This window comes from Pygocentrus nattereri, chromosome 12, assembly GCF_015220715.1.
Source record: "Pygocentrus nattereri isolate fPygNat1 chromosome 12, fPygNat1.pri, whole genome shotgun sequence".
Taxonomy (NCBI): domain Eukaryota; kingdom Metazoa; phylum Chordata; class Actinopteri; order Characiformes; family Serrasalmidae; genus Pygocentrus; species Pygocentrus nattereri.
Window position 1 is genome coordinate 23,947,179 of NC_051222.1, and position 15,674 is coordinate 23,962,852.

Here is a 15,674-nt window from a genome sequence, read left to right on the forward strand (position 1 = left end):
TAAAGTCATCTGCTGTTTTCACCGCCTACTTAAAAAAAGTATATAATCGAACCAACCTGGTGGATTTTTTTTTCAGTCTACAAATCATTTGGTTCGTCCCTGAGAACAGCAGTTTGCCGTTTACAAGAAGATCAATGAAGACCCTGATGCTGACCGTTTCTATGAATTGGGTAATTCTATTGATCTCTTAACTGGAAAAAGAGAGGAGATTCTTCACCAACATTTAAAGAACCTCCCCAAAGTCAACATTTGTCCTCCTGTCTGTGAACCACTTATTTATTAGAAGGAATGCTTATACAGGACATGCCGTGATATTTACAACATTTCCCTGTAGCAATATTCTGGAGCTGTTCTGCAACATCTGAACAGCAAGAATCCATATAAAAATCCTGACACATCAAGCCGGCTGCTGCCAGGCCATCGCCGATCATCACGTGTAGTTAGTGCGGTGCGTCCCTTGCCGTCAGCAATTTACAATGCCAATGAAATTAAATTTACAATGAAAAACTAAATTTTTTTTTTTTTTTACTATTTGAGTGTCTAAATTTTTAAACCAGCAATATGACACTACAGTGATTAATACAGGGTTTAACATTAAACCACTCAATAGCTGTACAGACTCCTTTTGAAGACAGATTCACAGATTATTTACACAGAAATTTTTCACTTTCATAACTTTTATGCTTTTTAAAATATTTTCGTTAAAGTTGTTCACTTGTTTGATGGATTCTTGAGACAGTTTCAACCCCCACTGCTGCTGGTGATGTCATAATGGCCTTGAAGCTGATTGGCTGCGCTTGATTTACATGCTCCTGCTGCACTCTGCGCTCCCATTCAGCCTTTTCAGCCTCCTCGCTTCTCTTCAGTCCTTCTTTCATTCCTGCATCCTTGCATTTATTTATTAAATATGAAGCCATCTGACGTTTTCTAAAGCACAGGCTATGGGCTGATTGCTTTTCATCTGTTTTATATGTAGATATATTTCTTTTATTCTTTCTTTCTTTTTTTGTCCTCTGTTTCTTATTTCCTTTCTTCCTTCCTTTCTTTCTTTTTTATTTCTTATTTTATTATAGTTAAATTCTAAGGCTCCTTCTTTACAAATAACATTTTTATGATATTTTCTTGCCTTGCAAGGCTCCGCTTATTAAGAAAGGGGGTTCGGCCCTCTGGCTCAAAGCGGAAGCCTCCCAGAATTTCAGTCCGAGTTCTCTCTCATATGTTGAAGGCATGATCCAAACTGGTAATAACAAGCACAGTAAATAAGCATCGTGACATTTTGCAACAGCTTCAGACGTGGCTGAGCCAATCAGACTTTGGAGCCTGAAGAATATATGATCCTTACTGTATATGATGAGCTTGAACAACACTGTGCATTCACTGATTACCCTGCTGTGGTCTGAGATCTGCAGGAGCTAGAAAGAGCAGTGCCCTTTAAATGGACCAGAAAGGGAAATGAGTCACATTTCATGTACCCTTTCATTGTGAACACAACAAGCACTGATATCTGCTGGTTACCTTTCAGGTTCACTTTAATCTGACCGACTTTGGTTCATACTTAGGCTGTGTTCACATTACCAAGTTAAAGTGTCACAAATCAGATTTTTGCCTAGATGTGACACAGATCTGACTCTTTCAGATCTTTTTTTAGTTCACTTTCATGTGTGTTGAGTGAGTTACTTCAGAACATTGAAGATGAACTGTCATGGCAAAAATGTTAGACCTGAGCCAAGAATTCTGAATGAAGCAATCAACCATGCAGGCCTGTCATTTGAATGTAATCATAAAAACATAGGGTTCTAAAGGTCCTACCCCAATTCCTAGTTATTCAGAAATGTTCTTAAGCATCCGATTCACAAAACGTTTGTCTAAGCATCCATTGAAAGAATCTTTAGGCAATCAAAAATGGCTCTTCAATGCCGTGCAAAGAGCTCTTCATCATTTTTGTGAGTGCGGTGTATTTGTCCACCCTGTAATCAGCAGTGGCTGAGCCTTCAAGACCAGCATGAGGGAGCTGAAGTAGTAACAGAAAATAATCAAAAATAATCTGACGGAGGCATGGAAGGGATTACAGCAAACAAAAAGCAGACTAAACTGTGAATAGGCCTTGACAGGAAGTTAAATGTTAATTATATATGTTAATAACCTGATTATGCACACCTACCTTTACTTTTACTTTAAATTTTAGCTGATTAGAAACAGTTGAAAGTCGGTATTCTGAAGGCACAATGCAGGCGAAACAATGGCACAGCAAAGTTTAGTGGATAGAAAGAAAGAGAGAAAGTGCTCCAAAGAGTTTGTTTCATCCAGAGTACAGGAAGAGAGCTGGTGTCATTCATAATCGATGGAGTATGCAGCTCAGGTTGGGTGAAGGATCAGAATTCACAAGCCCAATTTGGAGTTCTTCCTGGTAACTGAGCTGCGTAAACCTAATGCTTCACCTCTAAGCTCTTCAAGGTTTATAAAAGATCTCTCTCATCCAACAAAGGCCCGCAATCTTAGGATGGGCTGAATGCTTCAGTCCACGCCTAGGGCTGATTCAGGGCTTGTTTGGGGGAGGTGCTCCTTTTGAAACAGGAACATTTGGTCAGAACCATGAATCAAATGCACATTTCTATATGTTACATTTGTGCACACTCTTACAAAACGGTAAACAATAGGTTTGTTATATTTTTTTATCACCCTCTAGCAAAGTCTCCCCCAGTCACTTGGAGTTTGAAGGCTAGTATGTGCTTTCTCAAAGTACCACCAACAAAACTTAATTATACAGCTCAGCATGCTGAGAGGAGAACACTAATTCTATTATGTTTGCCAACAGACACCCATGTTGGGTAGTATTGGGAGGCCCAATCTGCGAAACAGAGAGGGTGAGGCCAATCTCTTGGACTCCAGGCCATGGAAGGCAGTGGCATTCTCAGGGACTGAACTCGCAATTTCTTGATGATAGGATGCAATGATAGTTGCAACAGCTGAGGGCCAACACTTAATTTTTTTAATGCTTAATGCTTTCTTTGGTTCCAACACAGCTTATTGTTCCTTTGGTACCAACACTCAAGCAGTGATGAAAAGATAAGATGTTTTTAAATGTATGTAATGTAGCTTGCAGGTTGCTTGCTTACTACTCAGTACTCGGTTGCAGTCCAGTACTCAAAGTCCATACAGGCAGGGGTCAAAATACATGCAGGTCCATATTACCAAAACCAAGGGACAAAATGAGGGTCATAAAATAGGATAAAACCAGTGAAAAGAGGCTTAGAACTCAGGTTAACAACATAGAACTTGAATGGCAATCCCCTTGAATGGCCAGCGTCCACTGTTTTATTACACACTTCTATAATCTAAGAGCAGCTCTATCAGTTTGCATTGAAATGCCTGTAGTTACTGAATAATAAGCTTTAGTATTTAATAAGCCAGGGATTTTAAGGGGTTAACTCAGGATGCACTCAAGATGGCAAGTCTGCGCAAAAAAATCTTTAATGAGTTGATCAAATCCACCTGAGAGTTGTCTGAACACGAGACTTCACTGGAAGAGATAAGACAAAAAATCTGGCCTTAAGGTCTGAATGTGATCAATTCACAAATTTGCTTCAGTGTGAGTGGCGACCTAGAAATGGTGCAGAATCTTGAATATTTATTTTACATTTTACTTGTCATAACTTCATGTTTTATATCTCTCTTCCCCTCTCTCTCTCTCTCTCTCTCTCTCTCTCTCTCTATCGTGCTTGAGAAGACTTTTAACTAGGCAGACATGTATTTTGTGTGACACTCTCAGCAGAAAATTTTTAGTAAATTAGAAAAGTCTACACTCACTGAAAACATAGAGGTTTCATTTCAATAGTAGTACTTTCAACCATGCTTTATAAAGATGAAGAAAAGCTTCAAACAGCATGCAATATGATAAACATGAAGCAATCTCACTATATGACACCCAGCAAAGCTTTCACGCATGCCACAGGCCGTCAGGGATGCTGCACAGATGACTGGGCAGCGTTCGACTGCGGTCTCTATGAGCCGTCTTTCAAAAATTTTAAATTGTACACCAAAGCAAACATAGCAGTCAAGACCTCTTCAGGGAATCCCGTCACTTAGGGGCCCTAGGTAAACATTCCACTGTTCCCCCAGCTATGAGCTTCACTTGAGTTCACTTGAAACAATCCTCAGTCTGCTGTTTTTAGGTGGGCCATCTTTCACACTTGACCAAACTATTGGAGTGAACAGACTCAGAATCGGAAAATAGACTCATTTCTGAAAACACCCCAAGGTCTTATCTGGTCAGAGAGCTGTGTAGGGTCAGCTATCAATGAACATTAACTTCCTTCACTGAAGACAGAAGCTCTGTCATTTGTTGGTCCTTTATAATTTTAAGTTCTATATTACATCAGGGGTGGCGAGCTGAGGTACTGGAGGTCCGGTGTCAAGACTGTATGGTGATTTTCCTGCTCTAAACACACCTACTGAACCTGTCAATTAGGTGTTGAAATGAATGTGTTTGAGTTGGACAATCATCAAACTGTGCTGGACTCCAGCCCTCCAGACACATCCTAACGTCTTCTCCTATATAAAGATCTGACAGGTCAAAAGACAATTTCTTTTTACAAATTCATATAACAGAAGGAAATTTTGTCTTAATCTTAGGCGTTTTATCTTACCTTACAGCAGCTTATCTTATCTGAAGGTAGTACATTTTAACCTACTCAATCAAAGTCGACAATCAACTGTCATATCTGTTACTAGAGCGCACATCTGAACTATAAATATGTAATCAAAATAATATTAAATATGTAAGTTACAGCTACTGTTACTGATCTCAAAAGGTCAAGTGCATTCAACTTCAGATTGAGAATACTGTGAAAGTGCTTTGTGCTGTTTACTAGATTGTTGCCAGTCCCCATTTTCAGTTTCCATTTCCCAAACGCTTTAGTTGACTTCGCTAAATGTATTCCTCCTAATACAACACAGACGTTCAACTCTTTTTCTTCATTATTCACTGTAATATTTTATCTGATGAGTTTTCATCAACATTAACACACAAAGGTAAAAAGAAAATCATTGTGTCTAGTTAGGATATTTTCCGAATCTGAACTTCAGATAAGATTATGAACTTAAGAAGTTGTTCTGTAATAGCTTCTGTCCTAAATTCAGTCCTGACTGAAGTTGTCGTGTAACTAAACAGACATGATAAGACTTCAGAATTAAGATATTACTCCAATACAGCCCCAGGACTGGAGTTTGCCACCTCTGAGTTATGCCAAGCTGTTGGAGATCTACCACTCTGCAGAGTTGAGCACTAGTCAAAATCTACCACACATCCTAGCTTGTGGTGGTCTTACAGAGCTTCTCTATATCTGTTGAACTGTTCTGTGCGACCTTTTATATTATTATTAGAAATATTTTATTAGAATTAGAACTTTACACCTGTATTAGGATTAGAGTGCTGATGTACATATCAGCAAAACAAACATTGGCTATCAACTCATAGAAGGGTTTTTATATTTTTATTGTTTTCAACATGTTAAGACAATTTTGATAACATCAGAACTATGTAGTATTTTTCAGTTACATTACGTTTACATTTTTCAGTGTCTAAAAAGTGTTGAATAAATCAAAACTGTCTTCTATTTTAGATTCTTCATAGTATCCCCCCCCTGGCCTTGATGCAGCCTTTTGGCATTCTCTCAAGCAACTTGTTGAGGAGCCACCTGGGATGCTTTTCCACATGCTTGAAGTACTTTAGAGCATTTTGACAACTGGAAATGACCTGTTGGAAGCATTTAGAATTTCTTCTTCTGAAATTGTTCATCCTGTTTAAACATTTGTTTTGGAAACGAATACATACACAGACATTAACATTATCATGTATCTTTGAAACAAATTTCATTCCAGCCTAAATATTTAGATCAAAAGTTTGTTAAAACAATGAAACATATCCATTCAATAAAGTGTCCAAATCATGCTGTAAGATATGTAAATGAAATATAAATCTAAATGATTACTGTTCATGTTAATGCTTCGTGTAAGATAAGACCTCAAAGTTAGTTGTCCTGGCAACGGGCAGTCAGTTGTTTTGGCCCTGGCATATGTGTAATGTGATGAATCATTTTCTTGGAGTGAGCATATCAGTGCTTTAAAACGAAATGAGAAAACAAGTCATGACAGCTCAGGGAAGATCATCTGTCAAATATGAAATGAAAATGATAAAGAGTTGTGTTCTATTACTGTTACTATGTGTGTGTCACAGGGGGGGGTGTTTGTGTGTTTGGTTTTTTACATTTTCAGGACATAAATGTCCAGATTTTGTAGGAAAACCACATAACAGCATTTACACACACACACACACACACACACACACACACACACACACACACACACACACACACACACACACACACACACACACACACACATATATATATTATATTCCACCTCGCTAGGAAAAGGTTGGACCCCCTTTTGCCTTCAGAACTGCCTTAATCCTTCCTGGCATACTTTCAACAAGGTGTTGGGAAAATTCCTCAGAGATTTTGGTTGGTTATTTGAGTTACTGTTGCCTTTCTATCATCTTTCTCAAACCAGTCTGTCCATTCTCCTCTGACCTCTCACATCAACAAGGCATTTTCATCCACACAACTGCCGCTCACTGGATATTTCCTCTTTTTCGGACCGTCCTCTATAAACCCTAGAGATGGTTGTGTGTGAAAATCCCAGTAGATCAGCAGTTTCTGAATTAGTCAGACCAGCCCATCTGGCACCAACAACCACGCCACGTTCAAAGTCACTTAAATCCCCTTTCTTCCCCGTTCTGATGCTCGGTCTGCACTTCAGCAAGTTGTCTTGACCACCTCTACATGCCTAAATGCATTGAGTTGCAGCCATGTGATTGGCTGACTAGCTGTTTGTATTAACAAGCAACTGAACAGGTGTACCTAATAAAGTGGCTGGTGAGTGTAAGTGGATCAGACACAGCAGTGCTGCTGGAGTTTTTAAACGCTGTGTCCACTCAGTGTCCAGTCAAAGACAACAGCTCATCTGCTGCTGCACAGCTTGTGTTGGTCATCCTCTAGTTCTTCATCAGTGGTCACAGGATGCTGTTGGCTGGATATATTTGGTTGGTGGGCTATTCTCAGATCAGCAGGGACAATGAGTTTTTTAAAAACTCCAGCAGCACTGCTGTGTCTGATCTACTCAGACCAGTGCAACACAGACTAACACACCACCACGTCAGTGTTACTGCAGTGCTGAGAATGATCCACCACCCAAATAGTACCTTCTCTGTGAAGGTCCATGGGGGTCCTGACCAGTAAAAAACAGGGTAAAAGGGGGCTAACAAAGCATGCAGAGAAACAGATGGACTACAGTCTGTAATTGTAGAACTACAAAGTGCAACTATACAGTAAGTGGAGCTGATAAAATGGACAATGAGCGTAGAAACAAGGAGGTGGTCATATATATACATATTGGACATAATGCATATAAGGTACACATGGGACATTAAATAAAGGTACTCACATACTTACAATACACAGAGAACTTTTTGTTATTGCATTCAAGAACTTACATATATATAAAGTAGATATTTGACTTATGCATGGCACCATGTCCTGAAACTGTAGAAAAACAAACGTGTGTGTGTGTGTGTGTGTGTGTGGGTGTGTACCTTCCTGAGCTGTCCTATTCTCATGACAATATCTTGCTCTTTTTTATGACACCAAACTTATGATCTATTGTACACTGTGCTCTTTTGTAGCTGTCCTCTTTTATGCTATCACAGCCATCACCACTTTCCCTCCAGAGCTGCTTGCTTTTTCAGTCCTGAACCGGGCGGCATACAAGCCGGCCAGCGCTTTTGTGCAGGACTCGATCAGTATCGTCTGTCTCATAAGATGAATTCAACTGGGGGCATTTTTTATTGAGGTCCACTTGCCAGACGAGCATTCATGGCTTTAAAAGGCTGGGGCCACACACACACACACACACACACACACACACACACACACACACACACACACACACACACACACACACTCAGAGGCACTTATATCCATATTCCGCTCAAGGTCGTATTTTAGGAGCATTTTAATGAAGCTTTTGTCCTGGCCTCACCCGTGTGTTTTCAAAGCCTGCTCTGAGATCAGTTCTCAGTTTGTCCTTAGCGATGGTTCAGCCAAAAGATCATGTTTACACCATTTGTTTTTATTTAAAAAATGTAGTCAGTCTACCATGATATGGTTAATACCCTAAGTTTGCTTCTTAAGTTTTACACTGGGGCTATGTAGTTAACAAGTAATGGAAGCTGATAGCCAACAGTTAACTTCATACAAACTGAATACTTTACAATCATCACACACTTGTCCCAAACTGAGTCCCAACAGTGCTCACTGGCCAAAATGAGAAACGTAAGTCTTTCTCTGTATCTATTGTAAAGCTGCTTATTATCACACTACAGTGGTACTACAGTGGTCTCAGAATGAGAAGTTTCAGTTTAAAGGTTAAGTCACCTTCAAATTATATCATTCATCACTCTGGATGAAGGAGTAAACTTTTCTCTGGGATCCATTTTGTGCTATAAAAAGATAAATGTACTGTTTTCATTATGATTTTGTTTGACAACATGAAGTAACACTAATGTAGCAGTAAAGATTAGTTGATATTACAGGGATTCCCAAAGGCTGTCTGATGTATTTGCAGAATGCATGCTGGGTATTGTAATGAGAGAAAACATAAAAATGATGTAAAATCATGGTTTCAATTTCAAGCCAGTAAGGCTGAGGGGTGAAGTGCTGTGCTACAGAACACTACACAACATGTTGGTGAAGACTTTTGCCAGCAGTATAGATGGCAAAACAAACGTATAGATGCTTGAACAAATCAAGCCTCATCGCTAGATGACCAAACTGAAGCTCCCTCATATTCTCAGAAGAACCAAGTCATTGGAAAAGATCATTATATTTAGAACAGTTGATAAGATGTATAAGAGGAAGAGGAAGACAATCAGAGGAATCATGAACCAGCCATTCAGAAAGCCAAAAGACCCAAACAGAAGACGGTATATTTTGGAGAAACACTATCCATATGGTCACCAGCGTGTGTGATGAACTTTTGTCCATCAAAAAAACCTCATTAGCAAGTATTTTCTACATACCTCTTATAAGCTATGTCTATTATTCATTAGCTACATTAGCCTCATAGCTCCAGTGCAAAACTAAACGACTTCAGACACCAAACATATTTGGCTTATCAATTCCATTTGAGGGGATAAAACCGGGTAAATTACATTTTTGGTCCAACTCTTACTTTAAGGTCTTGAGCTGAGCTGTGCTAGCTGACCTTAGATTATGAGAACCAACCTGAACCTCGATCTGCAATCTCTGTGAGGCTGTCCTTGCTCCAAAACGGCCTCTGTCCTCCACGAACAATCTGAGCAAAGTGCCTGTAAATATCAATAACCCTTTTCACCAGCCACGTCCCAACAGAGGTGCCATTTCGTGGAGGTGGCGCCTTCTAGACAGAGTTTCAATGCCCGTGTGGACACCTGGCTGGCCTTTGTCCTGCTTTTGCCCCCTAGCTCCCTGCGATTTCACCGTTTGACATTTGGCTTTTCAAAAGCGCCCGGGTCTATAAGGGCCACTGTGGTGTTAGAGCTTGGGCAGGTGGCGGTGAGGTTCTATTACTTGACCTCTTTTCACCTGTGAGAGAGTGTAACAGAGGGAGGGAGGAAGAGAGAAAGAAAGACAAAGTAAGTAGCAGAAAAAAGCGCACAGAGTGAGAGAGAGGGCATTTTAGAGAAAGAAAGAGCAAAAGGAGTGATTTTCTTTCTGGTATAGGCTGTACATGTGGGAGGGGGTGTAGTTACCAGTTGCAGCCATGTGGGTGTGCAGTGGTTCCACATCATCATATGCGTCGTGATGTTTCATGGCAGTTCCATGTTTCAATATGCAGTTTTACTGCTATATATCTCAAAAAACCCTGTGAAGCTCTGAAAAAGACATGACTGGGTATGTTTGGTGTTGTGCACTGTGAGAACGTGCCTTTTGGTGAGGAATGCCTTTTGTGATGGCACTGAAGACACTGATCTAGGAACAGCTTCTTGCAGTCAGCTATGATGAGAAGAAGAGCAAAACTGGTCTCAGATCGATGTACAATGACAACTCTGACTAGCTTTATGAAATATGGCTGGTTGTGTTGCTTTCCTGAGACTTTTTAATCTTTGGAAAGCCACAGATGGATAACAAATTAAAGGAAAACCCTGAAGAAATGAGTGAAAAAACAAAACGAGTGCAGATGCTTCCAGACAGGTGCAGTGCATAATGCAACTAAGCAATTAGCATCCTACCACGCTTTGTAGTATGTTTAAAAACGCTGAGTACGCTGAGCTGACCTTGATTTTGGATCAAGAGGGCAAGAGGAAAAGTTCAAAGTGACTTTCATAGGGGGTTCATTATCAGGGCAAGGACTGCAGAAGCTTTAGTCACAACTGGCTAGTGTTTCAGTAGAAACAGTGAGTAAAGTAACATCTGTAGTTAGATCTTTGGGAAGAATGTCAGTAAATACAGTTTGAAATTAAAGTGCACAGTCACTGACCATGATGCTGGTGCATTAATGTGATATAAAGTATAAGGAAAAACAAGTTCAACTGTTTCTCAGGGGACTGAGAATGTCAATGCAGGACATGATCACATTCAGCAAGAACAAGCCGTTCTGTCCACTTTTCACAATGTTCTCCACAAGTGGGTTGGTGCATGTGTCATTTACACCAAGAGAACAGAACAGGCCTAAATGCTTAACCCCTACAGTGGGGTTAAGGGGGTCTAGTGGCTCTAATGTCTAATGTGCTATGAGAGACATTTGCTGGCTTGGTCTGATCCACATGGCTCCTTAGAGGAAATGTCCACTGCAGAGTTGTTCTGACTGATCATCTTTGTCCAATGATGAAATATTCCTTTTCTAGCAGTGGTCTGTACCCCGGTCCACAGGACATGAGGCGGCACTGAATGTCTTTCCGATTATGAAAATGATGTAAATCATTGCTATGATCAATGCTATGGCCATTACAGTCACCAGCTCTCAACCCAACTGAACACCTATGGGAGATTTTGGACCAACATGTCAGACAACGTTCTCCACCACCATCATGAAAACACCCATTGAGGGAATATGTTTTGTAAGAATGGTATCCTGTCCCCCCAGTACAGTTCAGAGACTTGAATCTATGTCAAGATGTACTGAAGCTGTTCTGGTGTCTCGTAGTGATCCAACACTTTAATACGACACTTTATGTTATCTGCTGCACAAAGCTCTAAAGGTGAAAGACAGTGGGTTTAGAACTGGTTTGATTGTACATGTAATACAGTTCACAACAACTGTCCTTGAAGTCCTATGCAGTGCAGGGGTTGCAGGACTGGTGCTGGGGGACGTAGTTTTTAGACCAACACGATACTCAGTCTTATATCTAACATTTACATTTCTCCATTCAAACATCATTTAAATCTCCAGAAACAGAAAAGTAAAGTTATACCCAGTGTTTTCTAGCTCCGTCATGGGGGACAACTGTTTAACTCTCGGCTGTTAACATTAGGAAAAGTTATCTGAAGGCTAGCATTGTTGAAATCTTTGTTAATTAACCGACGGCACCTTTCCCTTCCTCTTTGTGCAACACCATGGGATCCTTTAACCACCCTGATGTGAAGAGTCAGTGGGGTTCTGTACTCTTAAATGCTTTGAGAGACTATGCAGAATAGGGAGAGGAGTTGTGTATGAGATAAATATAAAGGTCAGGAAAACACAAATTTGGTAGCTTTCCGTCAGTTTAAGTTGGACCAGAAGTTTAGGGGAAACTGTATGAGGATCACAGCCTTTTTATCGACTTTGTTGTTGTAATGTTTTTTTTCTCTTCCAGAGTAATTTTAACCATCTCTCACCACATTTGGGCAGAGCAGTGAAGCCAGGAATTCGGTCACAAATCTGACAGCCATGACAGAAAAATAACATGACTGAATCCATAGGATTGAAGTTTGTTTGTGTGTGTGTGTGTGTGTGTATTTGGTTGTGTGTGTGTGTGTACTTGGTTGTGTTAGTGTGTGTGTGTGTGTGTGTGTGTGTGTACAGGCGGGTGTATGTTTGTGTTTGAAGGAAAGCCTGCCCTATCTTTTTACACTATATCGTGTAATGTTATCACATCAGGAGAAGAAAGAAATACAGCATTTCTTTCTTGCCATCAGCTGTGTGGCAGCCTCTCTCCACATGTGCACACACACACACACACACACACACACACACACACACACACACACACACACACACCTGCACAAATATGCTCATGCAAATGCATGCACACACACACACACACACACACACACACACACACACATACACACATTTGTTATTTGTTGCGCACTGGTGTGAAACAAGCTCTCACACCTGTCGAAACACTGAACCTGTTCTCCTCTCACTCCTGCACCTCCTCCCCCTGGGACATACCAAGGTGAGAGAATCCCCCATAGACTCTATCTGGAGTTTACAGGGACCAAACATTTCCAAAGCATTTGGAGAGGTCTTCAACCCAACTAACCGTTTACAAACGATCGTCAACAGCTCATCACAGTGTCACATATGATTGCAAAAAAGTCAGCTGTGTTCCAATGATTAGCTCTCACAATCATGTATTCACATCGGAGCAAAACCTTGTATCTCTATTTTTGCTGTTTATATTGTGAAACATCAGTTGCCCTTTACATTGTCAAAATTGCATGATGAACAATAGAAATGCTCCAAAATGTCTTTGGGTGTCTTTATAACCTAAATGTTCATGGTTTTGTTTCACTGCATACATTTGATAACAGGTAAGTTTGGGTTTCACATTGCAATTAAGTGAGTGCACTCTGACATGACTCTTACATGACACACTTGCCTCCTCTTGTCATCATGGATGTGGGCTGCATCTCCCTATACTCAACATTGATTGGTCTGTAGAGGACGTGAGTCTGAGGCTGGCAAGTTGTCAATTCGCCAGGTAGCCTTTTCAGCCTGGAAAAAAAATATTATCCCTTATAAAATAAGATATACATATTGGCAGCTTTTAACTTTTTTCAAATTGACTTTTGACTTTTTTGCTGGACTAAATTACAATGGCTCATTTTTACTTTTCTCTCAATTCTTTTTCTTCTTCTAAACTTTAATTTTATGTTGACTTTTCACATACTATACATTTTTACTTTTACTTTTTACTACTGTTTTTGGAGTTATTCTTATATTTTCTTATTTTTATTCACTTAAGATTATATTTGGTGAATGGAGGAACAGCAAAGTAAGAATTTCATTGTACAGTGTAACTGCCTGTTCTGCTGTGCATATGACAATAAAACATGTCCGAAAATCTGAACCATCCAAAAAAGTGTTTTAATACTGAACCGTATTTCAGTTTAATCTGGACTGAAACACCTCTTTTGCTCCAAATTTTGGTCCTTTGATCTGGACCGTGGTCCACAGCACCTTGCACACCTGCTAGTTTGGTTTGGACCAAACTAAAAAGTCTGAAGGTCCTGACCAAACAAGGTGGATGTGAAAGCACCCGTGGAATAAGCTCTTGATACATTTTCTTCCTTTCATAGTTGATGATGTTTTTTTCCTTCTCCTGTAAAGTTCCTTATTGGATGATATTTTTATGTCTCAGCAAATAAACCTAGTATATTTAGTCATCTGTTTATGCATTTCTGCTCACGTTTGTAACCGTAAACTGTACGTACATTAATGAGATCACGCTGCTGTGTTTATTTTCTTTTATTTCAATGATGCACACAAAAGCTACCTGAGAGCTAAAACTAATTCAATATTATTTTTATTTATTTACATTATTTGTAACATTATTTCAATATTTAACATTAACATTATTAATTAACAGTGTGATAGGATTCAATTTCATCTAGATTTACTATAAAAGTAATCAAGGATTAAAAAATATTTTAAATGTAACTCTCATTTTAAAACTAGGTTTAAAATTTAGTGCAATGTGGTTCATTGGTAAATCTTGACTTGATCTTAAAATCAGTTCTTGTAGCTGCAAACCACCCTAAAGGTGCCAACAGGGGTTCTTTGGGAGCACTTTCAGTTTTCTAAAGAACATTGGGCCTCATTCACCAACCGTTTCCACATGTTTTTTTAAATCTGACTTATGCAGTTTTCATGAAGATTCTGACATTCGTCAGTGTTTGCTTATTTGGGCTTTGTTCTTGGATAAGAGCAGAATCTACACACACTCAAGAGCCCAAAGGTTAGAACAATTCTGAGGTTTACGAATATGTCATGAATCTGACATAGACTTTTTCTTAGGACCTTTCTCAAGAACAAATGTAAGAAATTTCCCAAATGTACATTTCCCAAAATGTAAAGTTTCTCTATCATTTGAAGGTTTTTTCCCAGAACCACAAGATCTAGGCAAGACTGAAGTTGAATGTTTGAATCATTACATTTTTCAATTTTCAACTTATTTTTACCCATATCCTGTATTTTTCTTGCATTTGGTTTCTTTTTTTATGGTATTATTCACCAAAAAACAGTTGTAATTTTGGTTTTAATGTCCCTTAGACCCTAGACTTGTTTTTGTCATTGTGCCTTGAAGACTGATAAATGTAAATGAACTCCGTTCTGATTGGCTATACAGTATTGTGCCTCATTCAAAAAGTAGCCTGGGCTGAAACACCGCTTATAATGCAACATAGGTGCTGAGGCAGTTTGCAAGTGCGATGTGACTTTATTAAGGGCATTCTGATACTGACTTTTCATAGCAGGAAGGAGTCAACACACAGGCAGGCAGGAAAAGATGCAGATCCATAATCAGACAGAACAAAGAGTAACAGGGGTCAAAACCAGAGAAAACCCAACATGAGCAACAGGCTCAAAACTTGGGTATTGAACACAGAGACTTCGCGAAAATACAGTGGAAACAAAGGGGTACATGTAGATGTCTTAATGAGTCGAAAAGGAGCTGCAGATGTGGGGGAGAGGAGAGTGGGCCAAGTCGAGTCTCTGCAGAGGGTGGTCGTGGTTGTGGGGGGCCATGACATATAACTTCAGCGTGAAGGGATGAAGCTAAATAGCTGTAGGCTGAATGGATGGATACATGTAAATGCATCAAGAAGGATTTATTTAAATCAAGGTTTATCACGAGAACAATGAATTTAAAATGGCCTGTTTTTTACAGCTTTCTTTCCTTATATGGGCTGAGGTATGTTCTGAAGCTTTAACAATGTTTGCAAGCTACATTAAACTCTTTTATTTCAAAAAGTGAAGAAAATTCAGTTTTCCATGATATGGGCCCGTCTATTCTTTTTCTGGTTTGCTATCAAGCTTTGTGATAGAACCCCAACGGATCACTTTTCACACTATCACTCATGGCCATCCTGTTCGCTCTCTGCTCTCTTTCTCTCTCTCCCTCTCTCCATCCATCGCTCTTCCACGGGGCAGTGAGGAGGAGACTCTGCAAGTAATGAGCCACATTAGTGGCCGTTCCAGATAAAAGGAGAACACTTGGCGGCTCTTTAAGATCACTATCTTGCCGTGAGAAGGGGAGGGAAGGAAAAGAGAGATAGGGCAGAGAGAACAGCACAAGACAGCAGAGCAATGTAATAAAATCACACATGCAGCAAAAAAAGCTCTGATCTGCCTCCAAGTCAGAAGTTCCACTT